We start from the raw sequence: 11,065 nt of genomic DNA, 5'->3' as shown, positions 1-11,065 counted from the left end.
CTTAATGACCTTGTTCCAGCACCAGCAAATGTTGTTGTTCTCTGGAGTCTGCTGGGACTGGGTTGCCGCACAGCCTCTACCAAATATCCTTCCAGCAGTGGGACTGCTTTCACCCGTTTGGCCCAAGGACCTCTTGAACCACACTCTGCTCCTAGGTATTCACCCTTTCCACCAGAGCACCACCAAGTATTGAGCTGAGGAGTTTCAGACTCTGTACTCCCCTTGTTTATAGTCTTAATGGAATTTAAACCCTCTTCTTGCTCCCTTTTTAGTTCACTCCCTGTGGCTGTTTTCACTTCTTCACTTTCTCTCCAGCTGCTTTTGGGGGGGGGTGCTTTTCCTCTACTCTACCCCATCTACTTCCTCTGTCTGCAAGCAAAAATAGCTCCCTGCCCTCCGTGGCTTCTGTCTCCACCAGTTCACTGATCCATGCTGCATACTTGCTGCGTTCTGTGGTTCAGGTTGTGCAGATTGTTGTGTTAATCCTCAAATCAGTATTCTATGAGGTCAGGATGATTTAGTGTTGATCTTGCTGTATCTCATGGATGTGAGACCGAAAAAAGTCTTCCATGCTGTTCTGCCATCTTGGCTCCTCCCCCAGTCTCCTATGTTTTAAATATAATGGAACAGAAATTTAAAAGGGTGAAGGTAACGACTCAGACTTGTATCAAGTTAGACTAGAATGCATATTAATGATAAATATCCAGTAAAGCATTAGAGTAAGGGCGAAAGCTCAGACCACAAATGGATACACTAAGTTTCAAAAGTTGTATTAAGTTATCACTATGTGGCAATTAAAAATAAAGCTTAATTGAAACAGATCTGTTCTGAACAACTGCTACATTATATCCATATCTGATATCATTGAGTGGGTCCTATACACAAGCAGGGATTTGATTCAAATAACCTTTAATGCACTCTTCTAATATGAATATTCAAGAAAAAGAAGTGATGCCGAGTGCTTAGTCCAATCATTAACTACCCTTCGTGTTCCATTGGTTGATGTGAAGATCAAATTATGTAACTTGTGTGAGAATTTCTTTGAAAATTGTAGAATCCTGTCCAAATTTAAGGCTTATTATATTATTGTCATTACCATTATTCTAGGTTATAGCTTCAATCATACAGATTGTTAGTGTGATATAAGTCTTAATTTTTACTAATTCCACCCCTCAGGCCCCAGAGAGGCTTTCCCTAGACAACTACAGTTCTATACCTGATGGTCATTATCAGCATCATCAGTCAAAGGTTCATTCTGTAATGAGTTTGGTGAACTCACCTTAGTTTTGATGGGCATAAAATTCTCCCTATCCCATTTGAGCTAAATCAGTTAAGCCACATTTAATAAGCACCCATGTTGCATAGCTCGTTATGGAACAAGGGTATTGGGTAGTATTAAGTAGCAAAAAGTCTGGAAATGGCTGGGATGATGAGCCAACACCAATGAGAAGTTTAATTGGAAAATTCATGTAAGGCTATGCACTTATGTATAACAACAAAAAGAAACAAAATTGTAATTATAAAAAATTGATGAGGCTTATAAATGTCATCTATAAACAAAGCTAAGGGGTTGTACTTCTCTGGAAACTCAGTGTGAGTTAATAGAAACATGTGGCTAACAAAAAAATTGTATGCTAGAGTGTATAAATAGAAACATTACATAATGTTTGAGCATTTATAGTACTCAGTCTAGTAAATAGTAAGCAATTCATATTTACTGGAAAGAATGAATTAATTTTAAAAGTACTTATTTATATAATAATGATTATAAAAAGCTCATTCCTTCTGTAAGTTGTTAGTATGAATTAATGTTAAAAAATCTATGTATGTAAATATATTTATGAAATTCTAAGCCAAGGGAAATTAAGAGCTGCCTCTGTTGATAAACTTCTGAATTCTCTAATATGATAATATGCATTGTGACTCTGAGGAAATTACAGATGCAGTATTTCCCAAGCTTATTTGATCATAGACATTTTTCTCTGCAGACTATTATATATAACCATTGTTCAGTAAAATTCACTTCAGGAATACTGATCCAGAACCAAAACAGTGATATTCTATTTTTTCAGACTCTAAGTCCCATACTTTAAGAGAGATACAGATAAAATGGGAATATATTCACAAGGAGGCCACTAGGCTTTGGGGAGATCAGAAAAAGTTCCTTTGATCTGGAATCTGGAACTCAGGGAGATTTAGACCTTGTCTTTTGTGTTGTGAAGGTTGGAAAACTCATAGACGTTCAAATCTGATATGCATGGATATAAAGTACATAGAGGCAATTCTCATTCCAGAACAAGGAATAACTTTCCAAAAGAGCTGGCCTCTTGATTGCAAGTAAGCTCCCCATCACTGGATGCATCTAAGCTGAAGCCTCAGGCACACTTGTTAGGGTTGGAAACTTGGGAAAGGTATTTGGGAAAGGGAGGGAAGTCTTGACAATTTCACCCAACACTTGTATGCCATGTTTCTACATCAACCTGAAATTCGCATTATGTGGGGAAAGACAGGTAGGGAGACCAGGCAAAGCAGTGGTTCTCAAACTTAATACCTCAGAATCATTTGAAGGCCTTGTTTAAAACACAGAGTTGCGATTACTGATTCTAGCCAAAATAAAACAGTCACCCAATTTCTTGCTAGCCCTCCTTCTTAAACTGAAAACTCTGGACATTGCAAACAAACGTAGAAAGAATGTAAAGTAGGAAGAAGAATGCAAACTACCTAGGGACTTTAGAACTTGATGAATAATATGGTGGGTGGTCCCTAGGTTTCCTTTAGGATTTCACATATTGCTATAGAACAGTGTAAAAGGTATGAAACATGGAATGTACAATAAACACCTACAAAAAAGCCTTAAGAAAATCCTGTTCCTTGTAGCAAAAGGATTGGTTAAAAGGTGGTATAGCAAAAGAGAAAACTTTTTTTTTAAAAAAAATATTATCTGTCCTACTCCAGCCAAAAACCAAAAGGAAAACTTTCCACATCAATTGCTCCCCCTCCATTGTTAGCAGGACCAAACAGTGAGCTAAACTCCTGAACCCACTCAGTGGCAAAAAGGTAGAAAAATAGTACCAAGCAGTGGTAGCCAGCATTCCACATTCTCTGCCAATGTAATATAAGCAGGGTCTAGTAGCAAGCTAAATTTCCACGTGTATTCAGTGTAAGCTAGTTTAAGTAAGCACTCTGGTTTTGCACAGGTGGTGTCCCTGGGCCTTGAGAGTGGCAATGCTGAACTTCAATACATATTCAGCAACAATGAACTAGAGTAAAGTGGTGTGAGGAAGTCTTAGTCAGCACTCACTCCCTACTCCTACTCGAGTATCAGCAGGACCCAAGAGGATGCTGAACTTCCATCTTCACCAGGCAGCAACAGGGCAGAATGAAACAATGCAAAGTGGCACTTATCGATACTCTACTTCCTTTCACCATTATATCAGCAAGGTGCATAGGATAGCTAAACTTTTATCTCCACCTGGGAAAAAGGCAGAGTAATGTCATGCTAGGCAGTGTTCCTCCACTCCATTTTCTGCTCACCCCTCTCAGTGTCCGTGGAGCCAAACGTGGAGATGGTATGCCACTCCAAACCAATGAAAAAAGGGTAGAAAGAAGCAGTGAAAGGTGGTGATAGTTTACACTTTGCTTTCCTCCATGTGCGTCTTCTCTCCTTCCATGTCAGTGGAGACCAAAAGGGATCTGAACTTCCAGCTGTCATTGAGAAACAATGAGTGATATAAGTCAGTGCTCTGCTTTTCCTGGAGGTGAAATCAGAGAAAAGCAGAAGGCTGAACTTCAACCCTTACCATCAGACTTTGAGGCAGGACAAGGAGATAAGAATCCAAGCTCTGAATTTTATTCCTGCTACACCTATTGAAAACTAAGCTGAAGGGGCACCTGGGTAGTTGAGTAGTTTGGATGTCCAATTTCGGCTCAGGTCATGGTTTGTGAGTTCAGGCCCTGCATCGGGCTCTGGCTGACAGCCCAGAGCCTGGAGCATGCTTCGGATACTGTGTCTCCCTCTCTCTATACCCCTCCCCCACTTGTGGTCGGACTCTCTCTGTCTCTCAAAAAAAAAAAATTAAAATGTAAAAAAAAAAAAGAAAAAATTTAGTTGAAGCTTCTCTCCAGGATAATGAAGCAAGGAAAAAAGTCATCAAAATTAGAAGGAAGAAATAAAAGAATGTCTATTTGCAGATGATTTGATCCTATGTATACAAAATCCTAATGAATGTAATAAAATTCTATTACAAGTAATGAACAAGTTAAAAAGGATTTCAGAATAGAAGACCATATATAAAAAATTAATTGAATTTTTGTTCTGTCGATCCATATGAAATATAAGATTATTTTATTTCAGTACAGAATGCAGTTGAAATTTTGATTGGGAGTGCATTGAATCTGTACATTACTTTGGATGGTATGGTCATTTTAACAAGGTTAATTATTCAAATTCATAAACACTGGATACTTTTGCATTTATTGGTGTTTTCTTTCATTTCTTTCACGAAGTTTTATAATTGCAGTATATAGGATTTTAGCTCCTTGGTTAAATTGATTATGAGATGTTTTATTTCTTTGATATATTGTAAATGAAATTGTTTTCTTAATTTCAATTTCTTTTTTTTTTAATTTTTATTTATTTCTAGGAGAGAGAGAGAGAGACAGTGTGAGCAGGGGAGGGTCAGAGAGAGAGGGAGTCACAGACTCTGAAACAGGCTCCAGGCTCCGAGCTGGCAGTCAGCACAGAGCCCGACGCGGGGCTCGAACCCACGAACCGCGAGATCATGACCTAAGCGAAAGTCGGACGCTTAACCGACTAAGCCACCCAGGCGCCCCTCTTAATTTCAATTTCTTAAAGTTTGTCATTAGTGTATAGAATACGAAGCCTATTTTGTATAATGATTTTCAACCCTTCACCTTTACAGAACTTATTGTTATTTTTGTATTCCTTTTTAATTTATTTAAATTCAAGTTAGTTAACATACAGTATTGTATTGGTTTCAGGAGTAGAACCCAGTTATTCCTCACTTACATACAATGCTCAGTGCTCATCCCAAGTGCCCTCCTTAATGCCCATCACCCATTTAGCAAATCCACACCACCCACCTGACCTCCAGCAAACCTTAGCTTATTATTTGTATTTAAGAGTCTTTTATGTGCTCGCTTCGGCAGCACATATACTAAATATTGGAACAATACAGAGAAGATTAGCATGGCCCTTGTGCAACGATGACATGCAAATTCCTGAAGCGTTCCATATTTTTATACCACTACCAGTAGGGAAACAAAATAGCCAAACACTCCACAAGAGAAACCAAGAGACACCATCCAAAGTACACTTCCTGAACAGACAGGTCCTGAACAGTCAAAAGAGCCCTCTCTAAAACAGCAGATCTTGCGGGGGCTGTGTGTACAATAAGCTTTTAAAATTAACATGATATAGAAAGCTAACCAAAATGACAAAACAGAAGAACTCTCCTCCAAAGAAACTCCAGTAAGAAATGACAGCTAGAGACTGCTCAAAAACAGATATAAGCAACATAACTGGACAAGAATTTAGAACAATAATCATAAAATTAATCGCTGGGCTTGAAAAAAGCATGGAGGACATCAGAGAAACTATGGCTACAAACACCATGGAGCTTAAAAATAGTTACACTGAATTAACAAATGGGATAAATGAGATACATAATAAACTGGAGGCGTCCAATGAACGAATTGAAGAGGCAGAAAGGAGAATAAGTGATTTAGAAGACACAATTATAGAAAAAGAAGAAACTGAGAAAAAAAGACATGAACTGATCCAGGAATATGAAACAAGAGTTTGAGAGCTCAGTGATACAGTCAAACGGAACAATATCCATATCATAGGAATTCGAGAAGAGGAAAAGAGAGGGAAAGGTGCTGAAGGAGTCCTGGAACAAATTATGGCAGAGAACTTCCCCAAACTGGGGAGGGAACTGGAGGTGGAATTTCAAGAGGCAAAGAGAACTCCCCTCAGACGTAATTTGAATCGATCATCTGCACGACATATCATAGTGAAACTGGCAAAATACAAGGACAAAGAGAGAATTTTGAAAGCAGCTAGGGAGAAAAGGGCCCTAACATACAAAAGGAAACCTATCAGAGTGGTGATAGACCTATCTACTGAATCCTGGCAAGCCAAAAAGAAATGGCAGGAGATCTTCAATGTGATGAACGGAAAAAAAAATATGCAGCCAAAAATCCTCTATCCTGCAAGCCTGTCATACAGAATAGAAGGAGAGATAAAACTCTTTCCAAATAAACAAACATTGAAAGATATTGTCACCACTAAACCAGCCCTACAAGAAATCCTGAGGGGGACTCTCTGAGGGAAGTGTTGCAAGGAATGAAAGATACCAGAGATACCACCACAAGCATAAACCCCACAAAGGACACAATGACTCTAAACCCACAATTTAGAATAATAACACTGAAAGTAAATAGGCTGAATGCTCCAATCAAAAGATATAGGGTAGCAGAGTGGATAAAAAAACAAAATCCATCTATTTGCTGTCTACAAGAAACGCATTTTAGACTGGAAGATACCTTCAGATTAAAAGAAATGGGATGGAGAAATATCTATCATGCTACAGGAAGTCAAAAGAAAGCTGGAGTAGCTATACTTATATCTGACAAACTGGACTTTAAATTAAAGACAATCACAAGGGATGAAGAAGGGCATTATGTAATAATTACAAGGTCTATCCATCAGGAAGAACTAACAATTATAAATGTTTACACACCGAATATGGGAGCACTTAAATATATAAACCAATTAATCACAAACAGAAACAATCTTATAGATAAGAAAGTGCTAATAGCAGAGGATTTTAATACTCCGCTTACAGCAATGGATAGATCAACCAGACAGAAAATCACTAAAGAAACAATGGACTTGAATGACACATTGGACCAGGTGGACCTGACAGATATATTTAGAACTCTACATTCTGAGGCCATGGAATTCACTTTCTTCTCAATTGTGCATGGCATATACTCTAAGATAGAACACATACTGGGATATAAAGCAGCCTTCAGTAAATATAAAATAATTGATATACCATGCACACTTTCAGATCATAATGCTTTGAAACTTGAAATCAATCACAGGATGAAGTCTGGAAAACCTCCAAAAGCATGGAGGTTAAAGAATACCCTACTAAAGAATGAATGGGCCAATCAGACAATTAGAGAAGAAATTAAAAAACATACAGAAACAAATGAAAATGAAAATACAACAATCCAAACTCTATGGGATGCGGCAAAGGCAGTCCTAAAAGGAAACTACATTGCACTCCAGGCCTATTTGAAGAAATTAGAAAAAGTGCAAGTGCAAAACCAAACAGCTCACCTAAAGGATCTAGAGGCAGAGCAACAAGAGCACCCCAAACCCAGTAGAAGAAGAGAAATAGTAAAAATCAGAGCAGAAATAAACAACATAAAGACCATGAAACAATTGAACAGATCCAAGAAACCAAAAGTTGGTATTATCAAAAAATAAAAAAAAATTGACAAACCTGTAGCCAGGCTTCTCAGAAAGAAAAGAGAGAGCAGCCAAATAGGCAAAATCATAAATGAAAATGGACTTATTCCAACTAGCCCCTCAGAAATACAAGCAATTATGAGGGAATACTATGAAAAATTATTTGCCAACAAATTGGACAACCTAGAACTCTAAATTATGGAAAGATCTCAAATGTCCATCAATTGACGAATGGATCAATAATATGTGGTATACATATATATAATGACTACTACTCGGTAATCAAAAAGAATGAAATCTTGCCATCTGCAACAACGTGGATGCGACTAGAGTGTATTACGCTAAGCAAAATATGTCAGTCAGAGAAAGACACATATCATATGATTTCCTTCACATATGGAATTTAAGAAACACAACAGATGAAAATGGGGTGAGGAAAACAAAAATAAGATACAAACAGAGAGGGATGCAAACCATAAGAGATTCTTTTTTTTCCACAAATAGTTTATTGTCAAGTTGGTTTCCATATAACACCCAGTGCTCATCCCCACAAGTGCCCTCTTCCATGCCCATCTCCCCCCTACCCCCCCCACACCCATCATTCCTCAGTTTGTTCTCAGCATTCAAGAGTTTCTCATGGTTTGCCTCTCTTCATCTCTCCCACTATTTCCCCCCATCTTCTCCCCCATGGTCCTCCGTTAAGTTCCTCCTAATCCTCCTATACGTGCAATCATATGATATTTGTCCTACTCTGCCTGACTTATTTCTCTCAGCATAACACCCTCAAGGTCCATCCATGTTGCTACACATGGCCAGATTTCATTCTTTCTCATTGTCATGTAGTATTCCATGGTATAGATAAACCACCTCTTCTTGATCCATTCGTCCGTTGATGGACACTTAGGATCGTTCCATGTTTTGATTATTGTTGAGAGTGCTGCTATGAACATTGGGGTACATGTGATCCTATGCATCAGCACTCCTGTATCCCTTGGGGAAATTCCTAGCAGTGCTATTGCTGGGTTATATGGGAGTTCTATTGTGAATTTTTTGACGAACCTAAACACTGTTTTACAGAGGGGTCACACCAGTTTACATTCCCACCAACAGTGTAGGAGGGTGCCCTTTTCTTCACATCCTTGCCATCATCTAGAGTTCTCTGATTTGCTCATTTTAGCCACTCTGACTGGCGTGAGGTGGTATCTCAGTGTGGTTTTGATTTGTATTTTCCTGATGAGGAGGGATGCTGAGCATCATTTCATATGTCTGTTGGCCATTTGGATGTCCTCTTGGAGAAGTGTCTGTTCATATCTTCTGCCCATTTCTTCACTGGGTTGTTTGTTTATTGGGTGTGGAGTTTGGTGAGTTCCTTATAAATTTTGGATATTAACTCTTTATCTGATATATCAGTTGCAACTATCTTTTCCCATTCCGTCGGATGCCTATTAGTTTTATGGATTGTTTCCTTTGCCGTGTGGAAGTTTTTATCCTGATGAGGTCCCAAGAGTTCATTTTTGCTCTCGATTCCCTTGCTTTTGGGGATGTGTCAAGTAAGAATTTGCTGCAGTTGAGGTCAGCAGGTTGTTACCTGCTTTCTCCTCTAGGGTTTTGATGGTTTCCTTTCTCATGCTTAGGTCCTTCATCCATTTTCAGTTTATTTTTGTGCATGGTGTGAGAAAATGATCTAGTTTCATTCTTCTGCATGTTGTTGTCCAGTTCTCCCAGCACCATCTGTTAAAGAGGCTGTCTTTTTTCAATTGGATACTCTATCCTGCTTTGTCAAGGATTAGTTGGCTGTATACTTTTGGGTCCAATTCTGAGTTATCAATTTTATTCCATCTGTCTATGTGTCTGTTTTTGCGCCAATACTATACTGTCTTCAAGATGACAGCTTTGTAGCACAGGCTACAGTCTGGGATGGTGATGCTTCCCATTTTGGTTTTCTTCTTCAACATTACTTTGGCTATTCGAGGTCTTTTATGGTTCTATACAAACGTTAGGATAGTTTTTTCTAGTATGGAGAAGTGTGCTGGTGCAATTTTTATTGAGATTGCATTGAATGTGTAGATTGCTTTGGGTAGTAATGACATTTTAACAATATTTATTCTACCAATGCATGAGCATGAGATGTTTTTCCATTTCTTTGTGTCTTCTTCAATTTCCTTCATCAGTTTTCTATAGTTTTCATCATACAGATCTCTTGTATCCTTGGTTAGGTTTATTCCTAGGTACTTTATGGTTTTTTGTGGAATTGTGAATGGGATCAGTTTCTTGATTTCTCTTTCTGTTGCTTCATTGTCGGTGTATAAAAATGAAACCGATTTATGTATGTTGATTTTATACCATGCAGCTTTGCTGAATTCTTGGATCACTTCTCATAGGTTTCTGGTGGAGTCTGCCTGGTTTTCTATGTAGAGTATCATGTCGTCTGCGAAAAGTGAAAGTTTGACTTTTTCTTTCCAATTCTAATGCCTTTTATTTCTTTTTGTTGTCTAATGGCTGATGCTAGGACTTCCAGCACTATGTGAAACAATAGTGGTGACAGTGGACATCCTGTCGTGTTCCTGATCTCAGGGGGAAAGCTCTCAGTTTTTCCCCATGGAGGATGATGTTAGCTGAGGGCTTCTCATAGATGGCTTTTATGATGTTTAAATAAGTTCCTTCTATCCTGACTTTCTTGAGGTTCTTTATTAAGAATGGATGCAGTATTTTGTCAAATGTTTTTTCTGTATCTATCAACAGGATCATATGATTTTTATCTTTTTTGTTGTTGTTGATGTGATTTATAACATTGATTGATTTGCAAATATTGAACCAGCCCTGTAACCCAGGAATTAATCCTCCTTGACCTTGGTGGATAATTCTTTTTATGTGCTGTTGAATTCGATTTGCAAGTATATTCTTGAGGATTTTTGCATCTGTATTCATCAAGGGTATTCACCTTTTTTGCTGGGTCTCTATCTGGCTTGAGAATCAAAGTGATGCTGGCTTCATAAAATGAGTCCGGAAGTTTTCCATCGATTTCTATTTTTTGGAATACCTTGAGAGGAATGGGTATTAATTCTGTTTTTAATGTCTGGAAGAATCCCCCACGGAAGCCATCTGGCCGAGGGCTCTCATTTGTTGGTAGATTTTTGATAACTGATTCTATTTCCTCACTTGTTATGGGTCTGTTCAGGTTGTCTATTTCTTCCGGTGTCAATTTTGGTAGTGAGTGTTTAGGAGTTTGTCTATTTCTTCTAAGTTGTCCAGTTTCTTGGCATATAGTTTTTCATAGTATTCTCTGATAATTGATTGTATTTCTGACGGGTTGGTTGTAATCAGTCCATTTTCATTCATGATTTTGGGTATTTGAGTGCTCCCTCTTTGCATTTTGAGAAGCCTGGCTAACGGTTTGTCAATTTTGTTGATTTTTTTCAAAAAAACAACTCTTGGTTTCATTGATCTGTTCAACTGTTTCTTTGGTTTCTATATTGTTTATTTCTGCCATTAATTTTATCATTTCTCTTCTTCTGCTGAGTTTGGGGTGCTCTTGTTGCTCTCCCTCTAGTTCCTTTAGGT

At 38.2% G+C, this 11,065-nt stretch overlaps 1 non-coding gene across 1 annotated transcript; it reads left to right on the top strand.

The window, feature by feature from the left end:
* Window positions 1–5,153: 5,153 nt before the first annotated feature.
* LOC120227195 lies at window positions 5,154–5,261 on the top strand. The gene has a single exon (XR_005527201.1). It is a non-coding gene; the product is annotated as a U6 spliceosomal RNA (small nuclear RNA).
* Window positions 5,262–11,065: the final 5,804 nt, after the last annotated feature.

Source organism: Hyaena hyaena, unplaced genomic scaffold, assembly GCF_003009895.1.
Source record: "Hyaena hyaena isolate Hyena2069 unplaced genomic scaffold, ASM300989v1 scaffold_2071, whole genome shotgun sequence".
Taxonomy (NCBI): Eukaryota; Metazoa; Chordata; class Mammalia; order Carnivora; family Hyaenidae; genus Hyaena; species Hyaena hyaena.
Note: the sequence above shows the minus strand (reverse complement) of the source record. Positions and strands in the feature narration are given on the sequence as shown.